This window comes from Cetorhinus maximus, unplaced genomic scaffold, assembly GCF_964194155.1.
Source record: "Cetorhinus maximus unplaced genomic scaffold, sCetMax3.hap1.1 HAP1_SCAFFOLD_1153, whole genome shotgun sequence".
In the NCBI taxonomy this organism is placed as follows: Eukaryota; Metazoa; Chordata; class Chondrichthyes; order Lamniformes; family Cetorhinidae; genus Cetorhinus; species Cetorhinus maximus.
The window spans coordinates 85081-103510 of NW_027597095.1; the positions used below are offsets into that span (position 1 = coordinate 85081).

General features: G+C 52.3%; 1 non-coding gene across 1 annotated transcript; it reads right to left on the reverse strand.

Annotated features, from left to right (window-relative positions):
• Window positions 1-4078: 4078 nt before the first annotated feature.
• On the reverse strand, window positions 4079-4241 carry LOC144675782 (U1 spliceosomal RNA). Its single transcript, XR_013575160.1, has one exon. It is a non-coding gene; the product is annotated as a U1 spliceosomal RNA (small nuclear RNA).
• Between the last annotated feature and the right edge of the window lie 14189 nt (window positions 4242-18430).

Here is an 18430-nt window from a genome sequence, read left to right on the forward strand (position 1 = left end):
CTTTATGAGTTGCTGACCGGGAGGGCGATGCGCTTGCCAGAGGGCAGAGCCACCGGAAGTGAGGATATGGGACCCATCAGAGATAAAATTAAAAACGATATTAAGCAATTGGATGGACAGCTAAAGGAATTACAACAGGAAGTGAAGGACCAACAGGCTATCAGGGATTTAGAAGAGAGGACAAAAGGGGGACCCGCGTCACCACCGGCTGAGGTCGGAGACATGGTGTTTGTTCAAATCACCCCTAGCCAACCAGGTTTTGCCCCAAAATGGACTGGACCGTACGGAATTATTCACGTGCCTGCGCCGATATGAAGGGAAAAGCTAGGTGGAAACACTGGTCGCAACTGAAAAGGTATGATGTAAGTAAGAAAGACTAAATTACCAGGCAGCGGGGGGAAAACGGGCAACGAGCAGTCCGTACTGTGTAGGCCAAGTGGTTTAGGATTCATTCCCGATCTGGAGGACCGGCCATCTGAAAGACAAAAGGGGGAATCCTCAACTACGGGGAGGGTCACCGTGGGCTGTGCACAAGGAGGGACGTAAAGGAGAAAGCTACAGTGTGTGAGAGATTTTTCGCAATTTACCTTCACACCCCAGGAGAACAACAACTGGGGTCACTGTCCCGGGGAGGAAGACTTGGGAATGACAGATACCTGGCATTGGATCTTGAGGGCCAAACACGGAGAGTTGACTGCAACGGCGGACCCCCGGACCGACACCACCCTGCTATCACAGGACACGACGACACCACAGAGACTATCTTGCCCAGACATGACCCCTGGGCCACAGAATGGACTGGTACTGTATACGGACGGTGAACTCTTGTATGATAATGTTAAACATGAAATTGTACAGGTAATTGTGAACCTGGCAGGTATGCGACTGCCAGAGTATTGCAGAAACCAAGCGCCCCTACGAAAACTGTACAAATTACTGAGTAAGGCTGTGATTAATCAGGCGGCCGACGCCACGGGAGCCACTAGATTCAGGGCACCACCAGAAGAGAGAGTTAGTTAACAATGTACTGACAAGGGTGAACACAGGGACTTCCCTGGTAAACTCTCTCGACATTCAAGGAATCAACTCCGAGGTCACGAATCTTAAAGGGATCATGAGGCAGCTTGCTCATAAGAGTAGCGAGGGGTGGTGAAACGGCAGCGGCCCTAGGGGGCAAGAGTGTGGCATCTGTATTGGAAAGCGTACACGTTATAGAGACCCATGCTAAAGCCACCAGCCAATTAACAGAAAGGGAGGAACGACAAGAGGACAGCACCCAAAAAAGCCAGCTTACGGCCGGTGGATGATCGGGCAATTAAGACACAATCTGGGCCAGATCCAAAGTGGGGAGGTACCGGGCTGGATCAACAGTGCCCGGTTGTGGGGGATGGCCAAGAACCCAGGCGTCATCGACGCATGTACATTGAAAGGAGTGACCAGGGTGTATGCGGTGATTCAGAAGTGCACCTCAAACCAAATGAACGTGATAGGTATGGGCAATCCCCTCAGTCACAGCAGACACGGGCCCACACCCTCAGTACCAAGTGGAGAACATTGGGTTAATCTGAGACAATGACTCCCTCCGGTACTACCCCATAGATATGCATGCCATATGCAAGAATGAGGGCATACACGGGGAATCACTGAGCGGGTGCAGGAGGAAAGGTAGCCTCACAATTAGCTCCCATCCAGTTGGAACGGGGGGGGGTGCTGGACAAATGCGGGTACAACCGAACGGAGGGTTGTATATTAGAAATTACCCACAGAGAAAACCATCACACCCGCTCAGGATACAAGGGAACCCCGGCTCCCAGTTACTATCAGACACGCGTGAATGATGTACGTCCAACAAAGGGGTCAGGTCTCAGTCAACCCCTCCGACACACTCCACCATGCCCTGGAACACTATGACGAACCTAAGCAGGCCCCAATTCCCAACCTTCCCGAAAGTCTGACAAAGTTGAAAGGTGTCTTACGAAAGGTGAGGAATCAGCATTACGTGTTACAGGCGGTGTTTAAAAGGCTAATCAATGATATGGAAGAGCACTTGAGAGATCCGACATGGTGGGAGCAAGTGTGGGAATGGGGGCTGAATGCGGACATACACCCCTGGATAAGAATAAGCTCTCATATACTCGTCGCAGTGCAGCTAGTGTTAGCATTGTTTAACTCTAATTCTTTCAATGTCTTCTCCAGACAATCCAAAAAGTACCAGGAGACCATGAGTGGCGTACTGAGAGGCTGCGAGGAGACATTTGCGTTACATTATGGGACCAGCAACACTCACACACACACAGATTACACAATCCACACTGACATCACTAAAAATCACAGACGGAATCTCAGTAACAATCCACATGCTTTGCACAGTCTTGTGTTGGGGGTTTAGTGTTTGATATTTCGAACTGCAGTGACATTCCCGACAAGATGAGTTAAAGTTTTAACCTTAACCAGAAAATGGCTGAAACATTGTTTTCCTGGGGTGAACACATCAAAGGACAGGAAGAATCAGAAAGTTGTCCTGCCCTGGGATTAACATATCAATGGACAGGCCTCCTGGGGAGCAGATTGAGAGACATCCCAACATGCCAGGGGTGGAGTCTGCAAACTGCTCATTCAGGATATACCTGGCTAGGAACCCAATCCGAAAACCGCCTCCAGAGTGCGGAGCTAGTCCCCACTCTGGTTTAATGTGCGTGTGTGTTCCCTCTGTCTCAATCTGCTTTATAACTCTTTGACTTGTTTGTATTTGGATGTTGCTGAGTTGTAACTGAGAGTGATTCATTGGCTCTTGCGTTATTTTGTTTGAAAATGTTCTTTGCTCTCTGTTTTAATGGAATTAATTTTCTCCCCCACCCCTCAAAGAATTTTTATTTTGAAACCTGCAATCTGAAGATCCAGACTGGGACAAGGACTCTTCTTCTTCAGGAGTTTCCTGAGACCTTCTCCAAGGCCGTGCCCCATGGGCCCACGTGAGTTTGTGTCCGTTTCTTACCCTGAGATTTAATTTCCTCTCCGGGACCCTGGTTTTCGGTGGCTCCGGTTAACCAGTTCCTGTTGGACTGCGGGCCTGGAGTTTCAAAAAGAAAATCCTGGGGTTAAAGTAGCCCAGCCTTGCAATCCAAAACTTACATGTTAGCCTCCAGTGTGTGAGGAACAGGAGCCCCACAAGAGGAAATGAAAAGTCCTAAAGTGAAGCTGCCTAAAATCTTGTTATAATTCAGGGACAATGCGTGTATTTTGGGCTGTGCGATCATTCTGACGGTTAAACGGGATTCCCGGTGGTCATTTTACTGAGGGTTTAGGTTTCTATCTGCCTTTCTCCAGTTTTCTTTCTGTTTATTTCTTCGCTTTGCGCTATTTAAGCCTTCAAGGAATAATCACAGGTGAATTGATGGGCCTACAGCAGGGCAAGTGAGCTGCAGAAGGGGCAGGGAAAGACTTTACACATGGGGAGAGGGGGCAGGAGTTTCAGAAGGTAGGAGTGACAGAGGGGGCTGATCAAGGGGGAGATTATACAGAGGGGGAGGGAGGCTGCTGTTCGTTTCGGAGGGGGATAATTAGAATGAACATGGGGACAGGGTGCTTGTTCATGTTTGAAATAGTGAGGGGTCGCTGCTACATGTTTTAAATGGTGAATGCATATGAGTTAATAGCTGACTGATATGAGTTTGTATTTATACAGACGTCCAGATAGATAGGGGGTGGGGCGGTGCTGGGAGTGCGGGGACTGTTGTGATGGTGGGTTGGGTGTTAGATGGGGGTTGTTTGAGAGAGATTTTTGAGTGGGCAAACGCGGGGTTAAAAATGGCGCGAGTAATTTGGCGGCCACGAAACAAACGGTCTGGCGAAAATGATGCATAGATGGAATAATTGTCGGCTGATAATGACAGGGAGGAAAAGAATGGGGGTTGGATAATATTTGCGAGGAGGAAAGAAAAAGCTAAATAACCAGTACAGTATAGATTTTGAAGAGCACACATTGGGGGTTATATATTTCTTTTTTCAGAAAAGGTTGCTGACAGGAAATAGAAGAGAAAATGAAAGATATGATGAAATCTATTTTTTGCATTGTGAATCGGGGAGAGCGCAAACGCAGTCCCCCACTACCACAAATTTTACAGTCGAGTATCCCGCATTTGGGGACATCGCAGGCGTCAGCACACCCGAAGTGCAATGGGCTAGCATCGTCCTGGGAGAACCTTTTTTTTTTGCAAAAATATACTTTATTCATAAAATATCTTCAACCACATTCCAAACTATTTCAAAAACACCATTACAAGGGTACAATCCGGTTCAACTTTAACAAAATGTATCACCAGGTGCATCAGTACAAACAATATTACAATCATTTACAGGCTTTCACTTTGAGCTGTACAGCCCGAGGGGCTCTAAACAGTTCCCAGTCTCTCGGTGCGCTGTGGCAGAAAGGTCTTAGACAGCGGCCCTTCCCCATTGCGCTTTTGCAGCAGCTGCCCCAAGCTTTAGTGCGTCCCTCAGCACGTAGTCCTCGGCCTTGGAATGTGCCAGTCCGCAACACTCGGTCGGGGACAACTCTTTGCGCTGGAAGACCAACAAGTTTCGGGCAGACCAAAGCGCGTCTTTCACCGAGTTGATGATCCTCCAGCTGCAGTTGATGTTTGTCTCGGTGTGTGTCGCTGGGAACAGCCCGTAGAGCACAGAGTCCTGTGTCACAGAACTGCTCGGGATGAACCTCGACAGCAACCACTGCATCTCTCTCCAGATCTTCTTTGCAAAGGCACAATCCACAAGGATGTGAACAACGGTCTCATACCGACCACAGCCACCTCGAGGGCAACATGCCAAGGGGGTGAGACTCCTGACTTTGACAGTCTGCTCGGGGAACCATCCCACAGGGTCCACCCTCTCCTTTTCCCTCAGGGCCTCTAAGACGTTACGTGCTGACCACTGCCTGATGGACTTGTGGTCAAAGGTGTTTTTCTGCATAAATTTTTCCACCAGGGACAGGTGGTACGGCACGGTCCAACTACTTGGAGCGTTCCGCGGCAGCGTGGCCAGACCCATCCTTCGCAACACCGGGGACAGGTAGAACCTCAGCACGTAGTGACACTTGGTGTTTGCGTACTGAGGGTCTACGCACCGCTTGATGCAGCCACACACAAAGGTGGCCATCAGTATGAGGGCGATGTTGGGCACGTTTTTTTCCCCTTTATCTAGAGGCTTGTACATCGCGTCTCTGCGGACACGATCCATTTTCGACCTCCAGATAAAGCGGAAGATGGCTCGAGTGATCGCCACCACGCAGGAGTGTGGAATGGGCCAGACCTGCGCCACGTACAGCAACAGCGAGAGTGCCTCACACCTGATGACCAGGTTCTTACCCGCAATGGAGAGGGAGCGTCGCTCCCACATGCCCAGTTTCCTTTTCACCATAGACACTCGCTCCTTCCAGTTTCTAACGCATGCCCTGGTCCCTCCGAACCATATCCCCAGCACCTTCAGGCCGTCAGCCCTGACAGTGAAGGGGACAAAGGATCGGTCAGCCCAGTTCCCAAAGAACATGGCCTCGCTCTTCCCACGATTTACCTTGGCTCCCGAGGCCAGTTCGAACTGGTCGCAAATGTGGATCAGTCTGCGCACCGACAGCGGATCCGAGCAGAAGACGACGACATCGTCCATGTACAGGGAGGCTTTTACCTGAGTGCCTCCACTGCCTGGGATCGTCACTCCTCTTATGCCCGGATCCTTCCTGATGGACTCGGCCAAGGGTTCTATGCAACACACGAAAAGAACAGGCGAGAGAGGTCAGCCCTGCCTGACTCCAGATTTAATCGGAAAGCTATCTGTTTCCCACCCATTGATTGAGACTGCGCTACTGATGTTAGTGTAGAGCAGTTGGATCCAATATCGAATTCCCTCCCCAAACCCCATTTTGGAAAGCACATCCACCACGTAGGTGTGCGATATTCTGTCAAAGGCCTTCTCCTGATCCAGGCTGATGAGGCAAATGTCCACACTCCTATCCTGCACATAGGCAATCGTATCCCTGAGCAGCGCCAGGCTGTCAGAGATCTTCCTGCCTGGCACAGTGCAGGTCTGGTCATGGTGTATCACCAATTCCAGAGCGGATTCGACCCGATTGGCGATGACCTTGGACAGAATCTTATAGTCCACATTCAACAGTGAAATGGGTCGCCAAATTCTAATTTCCTCCCTTTCTTCCTCGTGCTTGTAGATGAGGGTGATGATGCCTTTCCTCATGGATTCTGACATGCTGCCGGCCAGGAGCATACTCTCGTACACTTCTAGTAGGTCTGGGCCCTTCCAGTCCCACAGAGCCAAATACAACTCCACCGGCAAGCCGTCGCTTCTGGGGAGATTTACTCTTCTCGAAGGACTCAAGGGCCTAAGTCAGTTCGTCAGGAGTTCGCGGTTTGTCAAGCCTCTCCCGTGTACTGTCGACTAAGACCTCCGTGATAGAGGACAAGAAGGACTGGGAGGCCGTGCTGCCCGTGGGCTTCACGTCATACAATCCGGCATAAAACGATTTGCTGATCCTCAAAATGTCGGACTGCGCTGACTTTACTGAGCCGTCTTCTTCCTTCAGGCTGCTGATCACAGAGCTCTCTCTCTGTACCTTTTCGAAGAAGAAACGTGAGCACGTCTCATCCTGCTCCACGGAGCGCGCTCCGGAATGGAAGATGTTCTTGGAGGCAAAGGGCTAGGCTTGCTGGCTCTTCACCTCTTAGAGTTCCTCCTTGACATCGACCCCCACCGACTGCAGCCGGAGCAGATTCTGCATGTATTTCAGGAGTCGGGACATTTCCCTCTGTTCCTTTCTAGCTTTCTGGGTGCCTTTGACGATGAAAAACCTCTTGATGTTTCCCTTGATCGCTTCCCACCAGTGTGTCAGGGACTCAAAGAGGGGTTTCATGGTTCTCCAACCTTTGTAATCCCTCTTGAGCTCCTCAATGTTCTCTGGGGTCAGCAGTTGCACGTTTAGCTTCCATGCCCCCCTGCCCACCCTCTGGTCTTCCTCTAAGTGACAGTCAACCAGTAGGAGGCAGTGGTCAGAGAACACCGGCTTGACATCGGTGGATCTGACTGCGAATGCGCGGGACACAAACAGTTAGTCTATCCTGAAACGGATGGACCCGTCTGGTCGCGACCGGGTGTATCTATGCTGTGCTCAGTCTGCAGGGTTGCTGAAGACGTCGTGCAGCTTGGCATCCTTAACTGTTTCCATCGGGGATCTGGACGTAGCGTCCAACCTTCTGTCGGCCCTGCCGGATCGTCCAGCCGCATCGATGTTGCAGTTGAAGTCACCGCCCACAATGACCGGCCTGGACGTCACCAACAGCAGTGGGAGCTGCTGAAAAACCGCCAGCCGGGCGGTCTTTTGTGCCGGGGCATACACGTTAATTAACCGGAGTGGAGCATTCTTGTACATTACTTTTGCTACGAGGAGGCACCCACCCATGACCTCCTTAACCTCGGAGACAGTGAAGTTGCCTCCCCGCAGCAGAATACCAAGGCCGGAGGAACGAGAGTCGTATCCGTCCGATCAGATCGATGGCCCGTATGACCACCACCGTGACCATTGTCTGTAGTAGCTGAGGTGCGGTATCGCACACTCCTGCAGAAACAACAGGTCAGCTTTGACCTTGGCAAGGTAATCCAAGGTCGCTACACATCGCGTAGTTGATTTAATGCTATGCACATTTATGGATACCATCTTTACACCCATTTTAAAGCATTTAGTCTCTTACCAAACCTGTTGCCTCTGAGAGTCCCAGGCCTTTGGTCTGCTCCTGCATACCCATAGTGTTTACAAATTGCCTCACTTTGGATGGGCTGAGGAAACTGTCCTGAACATCCCCATTGGCAATGTTCTGCTCAGGTGGCATCTGGGGTTCGAGCAGAGAATGGGATTTGAAATGTCCTCTGTTGGAGAAGCTTCTCCAATCCTCTCCCTCTCTGGGGCGTTGCTACTCCCGGCTTCCCGGAGCTGGGGTGCGCTGAGCGCCTCACTGCTCGGGCTGGGATGCGCTGGCCTCTTCGGGTTGTGGGCAAAGTTGGGGTGCGCTGGTCTCCTCATTGTCTCCAATGTTCTGGAGCTCAGGTGTCTCGTCCTCCAACTCCCTAGAGCTTTGCCGCTTCTTCTGCAGGTGTCGCCCAGGCACTTCTTCGTCCGAAGAGCAGCTGCCCTTGTTATCCGTGTCGGATGGGAGACGCCTCTTGTCTGGGAAGTGGCTTGGTCCCTTCTTCCTTTTGGCTCTCTTCACCAGCTGCCACTCCCCCTGCTGATTTTCCGCTGCTTCCTCCTCCTCCATTGATTCGCTCTCCTGAGGAGTGGGAGGTTCAGGGGGCAGTGCTGTTGATCGGTTGTCTGCTGCCTCAATCTTTTCCTCCACCTTGTCTCTCCCTGTGTCCTCCTTTGTCCCCTTGTTTTCACTGGGGGCCATGGTGGTTGGAGTGTTGCAAGTGTCCTTGGTAGTGGTGACTCGAAGCATTTCTGCTGCTTCCCCCTCTTTGGCTTTGGCTGCCTGTGCATAATTGAGGCAGCGTTTGGGGCAGGTCCTGTAGAGGTGAGCTGCCTCGCCACACAGGTTGCAGCTCTTAGTCTGTTTGCAATCCTTTGTCTGGTGCCCTTCCTGTTTGCAGTTCTTGCAGAGGGCGCCGATGCAGTTGGCCGCCACATGACCAGACTTGCCGCATGAGCAACAAAGTTTGGGTTGCCCAGCGTAAACAAAGTAGCCATGGCTTCTCCCGATAGCGAAGCTGGAAGGAGGGTGGAAGATGGTTCCCTTACCGTCGGGGTCTTGAGCGTGACCTTAACCTGGCGTTTGCATGTCCAAATCCTGAAGGCGTCTCTATCCTCGCTGGAGCTCCCAACTTTGTTGACGTACCTGGCGAGGAAGGTGAACACGTCGGCGACAGGGTCGTAGGGGTTACAGAGACGCACTGTCACCACATGGTCCCGTTGCAACGGCGGAGCAAAGAGCGGCTCCACCGTCAGGATCTTCATCTCCGGCTGGTCTCTGTTCTCCTCGAACACCTTCAGGAACGTGACGCAAGCTGCCACTCGCTTGAAAGTCACATCGAAATGTCCAGCGCTTGGGAAGTCTTGCAGGGAGTAGATCTCCTCCGCTTCAAATCCACACGCCTTCAACAGGATCCGCTTGATGAAGAAGGCCCGATCCATGGGTGCTCCTCCTTCGCTGCCCTTCACCGTCACCCGAACAGTGTTACGTACCCCATCATATGGGGCTCGACTGGTTATAGCCATCGCTTCACGACTACACTTTATCTTAGCCAAAAGGCCGAGTCAATCGAATGTTGGCCAACAAATCCCAAAATGAAGAGCTGGTACCGGCAAAAAATCTCATGTCAGTTTCGGCAGCTTTACCACAGCCACCAGTAGCTGCACAATACGCAGATAATATAGATTGGAACGGGCTGGTGCAACAGGCAGCAGGATATGAGGAACAACGGGAAGCAGGTTGGGAATCACCACCCCCATAACCCGTGGCCCCAATTAAGATAGAGCATGTGCCCCCGGTGTCCGGACAACCAGGCAGACCAGCTCAAGCGGCCGTACCGGCACAAAATGGGCAGCCGGCCCAGGCGCCAATACACGGACAGAGAGCTATAACGGGGGGTTCCTGGCGCAACTGAGAACCACGTATGTGTCCCTGTCACCTAGCGACACTATGAAGCTATTGGAAATAAATTACCCCAACTAAAACCTAGACACGGAATGAGTCGTTTTGGCAAAAATTGAGGGAAATAAGGCAATGCCACCGTCTCCATAACAGGGACGTTCGCGGGTTAGTCCGGATAAAACTACCTGAGGCGTTTTGGGGACGGCTGCGGCGAGCGTATCAGGACGGAACCTGGTGTAATGATATCGCTGCAGACCAGGCACAGCAGCAAGCTGATTTCCGAGCCTTTAGAGCAGAAATGGCACAAGTCTTAGGGCAAGCCCCAGTTAATTGGAATACAGTGACTGGAGTAAAACAAGAAAAGGGCGAGAGTGCCCATGAATATGGCAATTGGAAGTTTGAGGCATATTGTAACTACGGGGGTGTAGGTGCACTGGAGGTTCACTAGAGCTTTCCCCACCAGGGACTGCAACGCCACCACGGCCACAAAGATCCTCGCTTTTGAAGTAGTACCAAGGTGGGGAATCCCTTTACAGATAGATTCGGATCAAGGAGCGCATTTTACGGACAGTATTATGAAAAGGACGTGTGAGCTGCTCAGAGTAAAACAGAAATTTCACGTACCTTACCGTCCACAAAGCTCAGGAATGGAAGAATGTATGAACCGCACGTTAAAAAATGCTATTGCAATGGCAAACACAGCAACTAGTAGGGGATGGGTGGATGTGCTCCCCCGCATATTGATGCGACTGAGGGCTACCCCCAACAGGACAACTGGTTTAACCCCTTATGAGTGGATGACCGGGAGGGCTATGCGCTTGCCAGAGGGCAGAGCCACCGGAAGTGAGGATATGGGACCCATCAGAGATAAAATTAAAAACGATATTAAGCAATTGGATGGACAGCTAAAGGAATTACAACAGGAAGTGAAGGACCAACAGGCTATCAGGGATTTAGAAGAGAGGACAAAAGGGGGACCCCCGTCACCACCGGCTGAGGTCGGAGACATGGTGTTTGTTCAAATCACCCCTAGCCAACCAGGTTTTGCCCCAAAATGGACTGGACCGTACGGAATTATTCACGTGCCTGCGTCGATATGAAGGGAAAAGCTAGGTGGAAACACTGGTCGCAACTGAAAAGGTATGATGTAAGTAAGAGAGACTAAATTACCAGGCAGCGGGGGGAAAACGGGCAACGAGCAGTCCGTACTGTGTTAGCCAAGTGGTTTAGGATTCATTCCCGATCTGGAGGACTGGCCATCTGAAAGACAAAAGGGGGAATCCTCAACTACGGGGAGGGTCACCGTGGGCTGTGCACAAGGAGGGACGTAAAGGAGAAAGCTGCCTCTTATATCCAACCTAAACCCTGGTGATCACCAGCAGTGTGCTTCATTACAGAAATAACAATAACCGGGTAACCTCCACGCCAAGATGGAAAAAAGCTGGGTGTCCATGATCATTACCAGGGCCCTGGCTATCGCAGCCACCGGCATACAGAATGTAAACCGTGAAGCAGTGGCCGGTATGGGCTTATACTACAAGAATGTCAGCGACGGATATTGCGTGAAAGGAGGTGTGAATGTCACAACGGAAAGGTCAATGCTCTTCAAGTGTGGCACCGGGCTTACGCAACTATCCATTGGAACGAGCGATGGTGAGAGCCTAGGGCAGAGCTCGCATTCGGGAACGGAACTCCGATGGAAAAATGAGGGTCCACTATGCTTCCAGATCAGCGATGGTTCGGACGGACCCTGGACATGTGCGAAGGGGGCACAGGTCCAGATACAGTTTGTGAGAGATTTTTCGCAATTTACCTTCACAAGGAGGACTTGGGAATGACAGATACCTGGCATTGGATCTTGAGGGCCAAACACGGAGAGTTGACTGCAACGGCGGATCCCCGGACCGACACCACCCCGCTATCACAGGACGCGACGACACCAAAGAGACTATCTTGCCCAGACATGACCCCTGGGCCACAGAATGGACTGCTACTGTATACGGACGGTGAACTCTTGTATGATAATTTTAAACATGAAATTGTACAAGTAATTGTGAACCTGGCAGGTATGCGACTGCCTGAGTATTGCAGTAACCAAGCACCTCTACGAAAACTATACAAATTACTGAGTAAGGCTGTGATTAATCAGGCGGCCGACGCCACGGGTGCCACTAGATTCAGGGGACATCCTGCTTTCCACCGCCAGAAGAGAGAGTTAGTGTGGAAGAATAAAATACATCTACAGGTCAACTAAGGGTTAAACAGTTAGCACCATCGTGGAATACTACAGCACTGTTCCCTCTCTCGTTAGCACCATCGTGGAATACTACAGCACTGTTCCCTCTCTCGTTAGCACCATCGTGGAATACTACAGCACTGTTCCCTCTCTCGTTAGCACCATCGTGGAATACTACAGCACTGTTCCCTCTCTCGTTAGCACCATCGTGGAATACTACAGCACTGTTCCCTCTTTTGTTCTAGCAGGTACACCTGCAGCTGCCAGCTAATTGAGCAGGAGGGGAGAAAGGGAGTGTCATGGGCAGGCTTCCTGGAGTCATTAAGACGGGGCTGGGATGTCTGCCCCCAACACAAGGAGACAGGATCAAGCAATGGTCATCTGTTCTCTAGAGTGTACACTGCCTAGCACTAAAGATAAGGTCAAGCATGGTTATCTATTCTCTGTCTCACTTTTTATTAGTACGTGAGCTTCCCCTAATATCCTGTATAGTCATAAACTTAGAATAGACTAATTGTGTGACAATGATTCTCAATGTAATTGATCATTGAAAGTTAGACAGTCTTATCACCTTCAAGCTCTTTGATATGTACAACCTCTACTATAAATATGTGTGTGCTCTGATGCTTCCTCAGAGTGTGCTTGTATGTCACTGGGCTCTCCGTGATATCACGATTAATAAAGGCTTCCGAGACAAACCTCCTGGGTCTGAGTGTTCACTCCGATTTCCGCGACAGTTAGTTAACAATGTACTGACAGGGGTGAACACAGGGACTTCCCTGGTAAACTCTCTCGACATTCAAGGAATCAACTCCGAGGTCACGAATCTTAAAGGGATCATGAGGCAGCTTGCTCATAAGAGTAGCGAGGGGTGGTGAAACGGCAGCGGCCCTAGGGGGCAAGAGTGTGGCATCTGTATTGGAAAGCGTACACGTTATAGAGACCCATGCTAAAGCCACCAGCCAATTAACAGAAAGGGAGGAACGACAAGAGGGCAGCACCTAAAAAAGCCAGCTTACGGCCAGTGGCTGATCGGGCAATTAAGACACAATCTGGGCCAGATCCAAAGGGGGGAGGTACCGGGCTGGATCAACAGTGCCCGGTTGTGGGGGATGGCCAAGAACCCAGGCATCATCGACGCATGTACATTGAAAGGAGTGACCAGGGTGTATGCGGTGATTCAGAAGTGCACCTCAAACCAAATGAACGTGATAGGTATGGGCAATCCCCTCAGTCACAGCAGACACGGGCCCACACCCTCAGTACCAAGTGGAGAACATTGGGTTAATCCGAGACAATGACTCCCTCCGGTACTACCCCATAGATATGCATGCCATACGCAAGAATGAGGGCATACACAGGGTATCACTGAGCGGGTGCAGGAGGAAAGGTAGCCTCAATTTGCTCCCATCCAGTTGGAACGGGGGTGGTGCTGGACAAATGTGGGTACAACCGAACGGAGGGTTGTATATTAGAAATTACCCACAGAGGAAACCATCACACCCGCTCAGGATACAAGGGAACCCCGGCTCCCAGTTACTATCAGACACAGCGTGAATAATGTACGTCCAACAAAGGGGTCAGGTCTCAGTCAACGCCTCCGACACACTCCACCATGCCCTGGAACACTATGAGGAACCTAAGCAGGCCCCAATTCCCCACCTTCCCAAAAGTCTGACAAAGTTTGAAGGTGACTTACGAAAGGTGAGGAATCAGCATTACGTGTTACAGGCGGTGTTTAAAAGGCTAATCAATGATACGGAAGAGCACTTGAGAGATCAAGGGGAATGTCCCCCCACCCACTCAGGGAATGGCTCAGGGAATCCCCCCCCCCACCACACAGGTAGCTCTCAGCGATTGCGAGCGAGCATCACGCTGCCCGGGCCTTAATTGGCCCACCCACATAAAATGGCAACTCGCCCTCGATTGGGGGCGTCAATTGGGTTCACGCCGGCCCCTGCACAACTCCCCCCCCACCCCCGACAGGGGGGAAGATTCAGCCCATGAATATATTTCAATCTGCGTCACTCGGCAGTGAGAGAAAAGCTGAAAGGATCAATGATATCCTCAGGCTCGGTGTTCATACTTGAATTGTTGGCCTTTGTGTCATCGCATATCACATTGAGACAAAATGCTTTATAGTAAGGTTGATATAAATTGGAACTATTTCTTCCCTTCTATCACTTTACAGATAAACTGCTTTATGCAATGTGCTGCTGACAGTGGAGAATGGCCTTGGCTGACCTCTTTCTCCGGACATGCTTATTCGTACTGTCCACTTTAACCGGCTTCTCGTGGAACCCGCTCAACAGCTACCACCCGGCAAAATAGACGTGGCTGATTTCTTACCTTCCCACTAACTTCCTCATTTTTAAATTAATCCACTGGCCGTCGACATTTTGTTCAAATCGATGGGATTTTACTTTGTCCGAAAGCCTTGCAGATCCGACTAATAATAATGGATCTTTCTGATGGTGATCAGAGAAACAATGAGCGGGACATCCATCGATGTTTGTCCCCCTGTTGGAGCCACTGTCCTGGGTCATGGGAGAAACTCCGTTTCCTGACCACTGTTTCCATCCCTGGCATCTGTCGAAATCTGAGCTCCTTTATTGACAAGAAATCTTGACCCCAAGATGAGCTTCTGAACACTGAGCTGGACCCGGATTTTCCTCCACTCGTTTCTTTCCGCCCACCCAGCCTTTTTCCAGCTCCCACAAACTCTAATTTTCCTAATGACGGTTTTCCTTTCATTCCCCAATAGCTTGTGACTCCAGCCCCCTCCCCGCCGCCGCCGCCCACCAACTTGCTCCCCCCCCTCCCCCACCCCCCAGTCTCCCGCCCCGGAGTTCTCTCTCCCCCCCCACCACACCCCCGTCTTCCCCTCCGAGCTCTCTTCCCCCAACCCCGAGCTCCCCTTCCCAGCCCCCTGCGCTCCCTCTCTCCCTCCACCCCCCAGAGTTCTCCTCCCCCCCCGCGCCGAGCTCTCTCTCCCCCCCGCCAACCACACCCCCCCCGAGCTCCCCTTCCCCCCGCCCCACCCAAGATCCCCTCCCCTCCACCCGAGCTCCCCTCCTCCCACACCCCCCAACAAGCTCCCCTCTTCCCACAACCCCCCGATCTCTCCACCCCCCCGCCCCCTTCCCCCCGAGCTCACTCTCTCTCCTCCCCCCGCAGAGCTCTCTCTCCCCCTCCGAGCTCCCCTTCCCCCCCCAGCTCTCCTCCTCCCCCTACCCCCTGAGCTCCCCCTCCTCCCCTCCTCCTCTCCCCCGAGCTCTCCCCTCCCCCGCTCCCTCCTCCCCCCCAGCACTTCGCCACGCCCCCCCGAGCTCCCCTCCTCCCTCCCAGCTCCCCTCCTCCCCCTCCAGCTGTACCCCCCACCCGAGCTCCCCTTCTCCCCCACCAGCTCTCCCCACCCCCAGCTCCCCTCCTCTCCAGCTTTCTCCCTCCCCCCCAGCTCTCTCTCCCTCCCAGCTCTCTCTCTCTCCGCTCCCCCCAGCCCTCTCTCACCCCCCCAGCTCTCTTCCCCCCCCCCAGCTCTCTTCCCCCCACACCCCGAGTTCTCTCTCTCCCCCCACCCCCACCCCGAGTTCTCTCTCTCTTCCCCCCTCCCCGAGTTCTCTCTCTCTTCCCCCCCTCCCCCCGAGTTCTCTCTCTCTCCCCCCCAACCCCCGAGTTCTCTCTCTCTTCCCCCCCCTCCCCCCCGAGTTCTCTCTCTCTTCCCCCCCTCCCCCCGAGTTCTCTCTCTCTCCCCCCCAACCCCCGAGTTCTCTCACTCTTCCCCCCCCTCCCCCCCGAGTTCTCTCTCTCTTCCCCCCCCTCCCCCCCGAGTTCTCTCTCTCTTCCCCCCCCTCCCCGAGTTCTCTCTCTCTTCCCCCCCCTCCCCCCGAGTTCTCTCTCTCTTCCCCCCCCTCCCCGAGTTCTCTCTCTCTTCCCCCCCCTCCCCCCGAGTTCTCTCTCTCTCCCCCCCAACCCCCGAGTTCTCTCTCTCTTCCCCCCCCTCCCCCCCGAGTTCTCTCTCTCTTCCCCCCCCTCCCCCCGAGTTCTCTCTCTCTCCCCCCCAACCCCCGAGTTCTCTCACTCTTCCCCCCCCTCCCCCCCGAGTTCTCTCTCTCTTCCCCCCCCTCCCCCCCGAGTTCTCTCTCTCTTCCCCCCCCTCCCCGAGTTCTCTCTCTCTTCCCCCCCCTCCCCCCGAGTTCTCTCTCTCTTCCCCCCCTCCCCCCCGAGTTCTCTCCCCTCCCCCCCCACTGCCCCGAGTTCTCTCCCCTCCCCCCCCACTCCCCCGAGTTCGCTCCCCTCCCCCCCCACTCCCCCGAGTTCTCTCCCCTCCCCCCCAACCCCCGAGTTCTCTCCCCTCCCCCCCCACTGCCCCGAGTTCTCTCCCCTCCCCCCCCACTCCCCCGAGTTCGCTCCCCTCCCCCCCCACTCCCCCGAGTTCTCTCCCCTCCCCCCCCACTCCCCCGAGTTCGCTCCCCTCCCCCCCCACCCCCCCGAGTTCGCTCCCCTCCCCCCCCACTCCCCCGAGTTCGCTCCCCTCCCCCCCCACCCCCCCGAGTTCGCTCCCCTCCCCCCCCACCTCCCCGAGTTCTCTCCCCTCCCCCCCCACCCCCCCGAGTTCTCTCCCCTCCCCCCCCACCCCCCCGAGTTCTCTCCCCTCCCCCCCCACCCCTCCGAGTTCTCTCCGCTCCTCCGCTATTTCTATATTTTGCCCTCGGTCCTTTTCTCTCCCGTTTGATTCTCGATCGCCGCGCGCGCCATTCAGTTTACCGCCAAAACCAACCGCCGCCTCCCGATCCCCGGCAACGGCCGCGTGACCCGGCTCAAACCTCGCGAGAGGGCCCCGGAGCGGCATCACGTGACAATGGGTATTTAAGGCGCCGCCGGAGCCCCTGTCTCTCCAGCGGGCAGGGTTTGGGAATTTATGTCTTTGGGAACTCTCATTGGGGGGAAACTCTCAGGGAGGGAAAAACGGGCCGAATGGGCTTTAGTCCGATGAGGCTGTGTGGAGAGCTCGGGCTCGCCCACTGACATTAACACTCGATGTCCGGCTCTCTCCGCTCTTTCCAAAGCTTCTTGTGACATTCAGGCTTTTTCTTCTCTTTCCATCCGGATGAAGCAAATGTGGCTGCAACAAAACAAGGCCAATGCGGTCAGACATTGTGGAGAATGTACTGCCTGGAAAGATGCTGGAAGCCCATGCAATGATTTCCCTAAAGGAATTGGACATCAGCTTGAATAGGAACAATGGCTGGGGTTGGGGGGAGAGCAGAGGAATGGGATCAATTGGATCTTTTAAAGAGCCAGCACAGCCTCAATGGTCGAATAGCTGCCTTTTTTAATGTATGATTTTAGACACTGAAGAATCAATGGGAATCTGCATTGGTGCAAGAATTCATCACATTAATCCTCATTAATTTAGCATTTAATTAGTTCCCTGATTCAAGAAGCTGCTGATCATTTCCAGAGAGTATTTATATTTTCCTGATGCTCTGGACATTGGTGAGAAGTTGTGTAAACATCAACAGCTTGTGTTTTTGTGCAGGCTCTCCCCATAAAAGGATGCCCCAAACTGCTGAATTGTTTAAGTGCTGTCACTTATTGTAAAGAGTCAACACTAAAATGGAGGCCCTTTGGCAAAACTGTTCACTGATTTTAAACTCCTCAGGAGTTCCCTCCCACTCTGAACTGTTTCCACCTGCCTGTATTTCTCTATTCCCCTCAGGCTCCCCTTAAATGTTTGCAATCTGTTCTACTACTCTGTGGTAGTAAGTTTCATCAGAGTATGCAAGTATTTTCTCTTTAAAATCTTGATTTGATTTTAGTGGTTCTTGTATTCATTTAAGCAAATGTGGGACCCCTTTCCCTCAGCAGACTGTCACTGACAGCAATGAGTGTTCATCTGTCCTTGTCGTGTAATTGATCTCCCTATATTTTCTGAACATCAACTTGAATAGGCAAACAAAGCACCCCTCTCAACATCTTTTGCTTTTGGGGGATTTCTGATAGTACAGTGGACACGTGTTGGGGAGTAAGAAGCTGGGGGAAGTCTGGAGGGTATTAAATAATAAAAAGGTACATGTCTTTATTACATCATCTGATTTCTGGATTGTTTAAAAGAATGCAGTCTATTGCATTGAGCTAAAATGAATTGGTGCCAATATTCTACTCTTATTAGGAAGTGAAAACAATTTGGGTACAGTTTCCAGAGATGCTCAACTTGATTTCCAAACCATTAGTATTTTGGCTGTCAACACTGGCAGGGCACCTACAATCATGGCCCTTAAGGGTGTCAAAAATCAATTTCCAGACTTTGTAAACAAACATCCAGCTCTTGGTGCATGAATGGTTTCTTCAGAAGAGCCATTGCAAATCGTTGTAAAGCCTTTTTTATGGTGAAGGAGGGGCAACAAAAGAGAAGGGGCAGCATAGGACGTGAACATGTCCCAACACCGTGCCCTACCCTGCATAGAATGCAATGTACAGGTAACAAAATCACAAGGGCCTTGGTGAGATGTGCATTAGAATTGTATGCCTCAACATAGGGGGT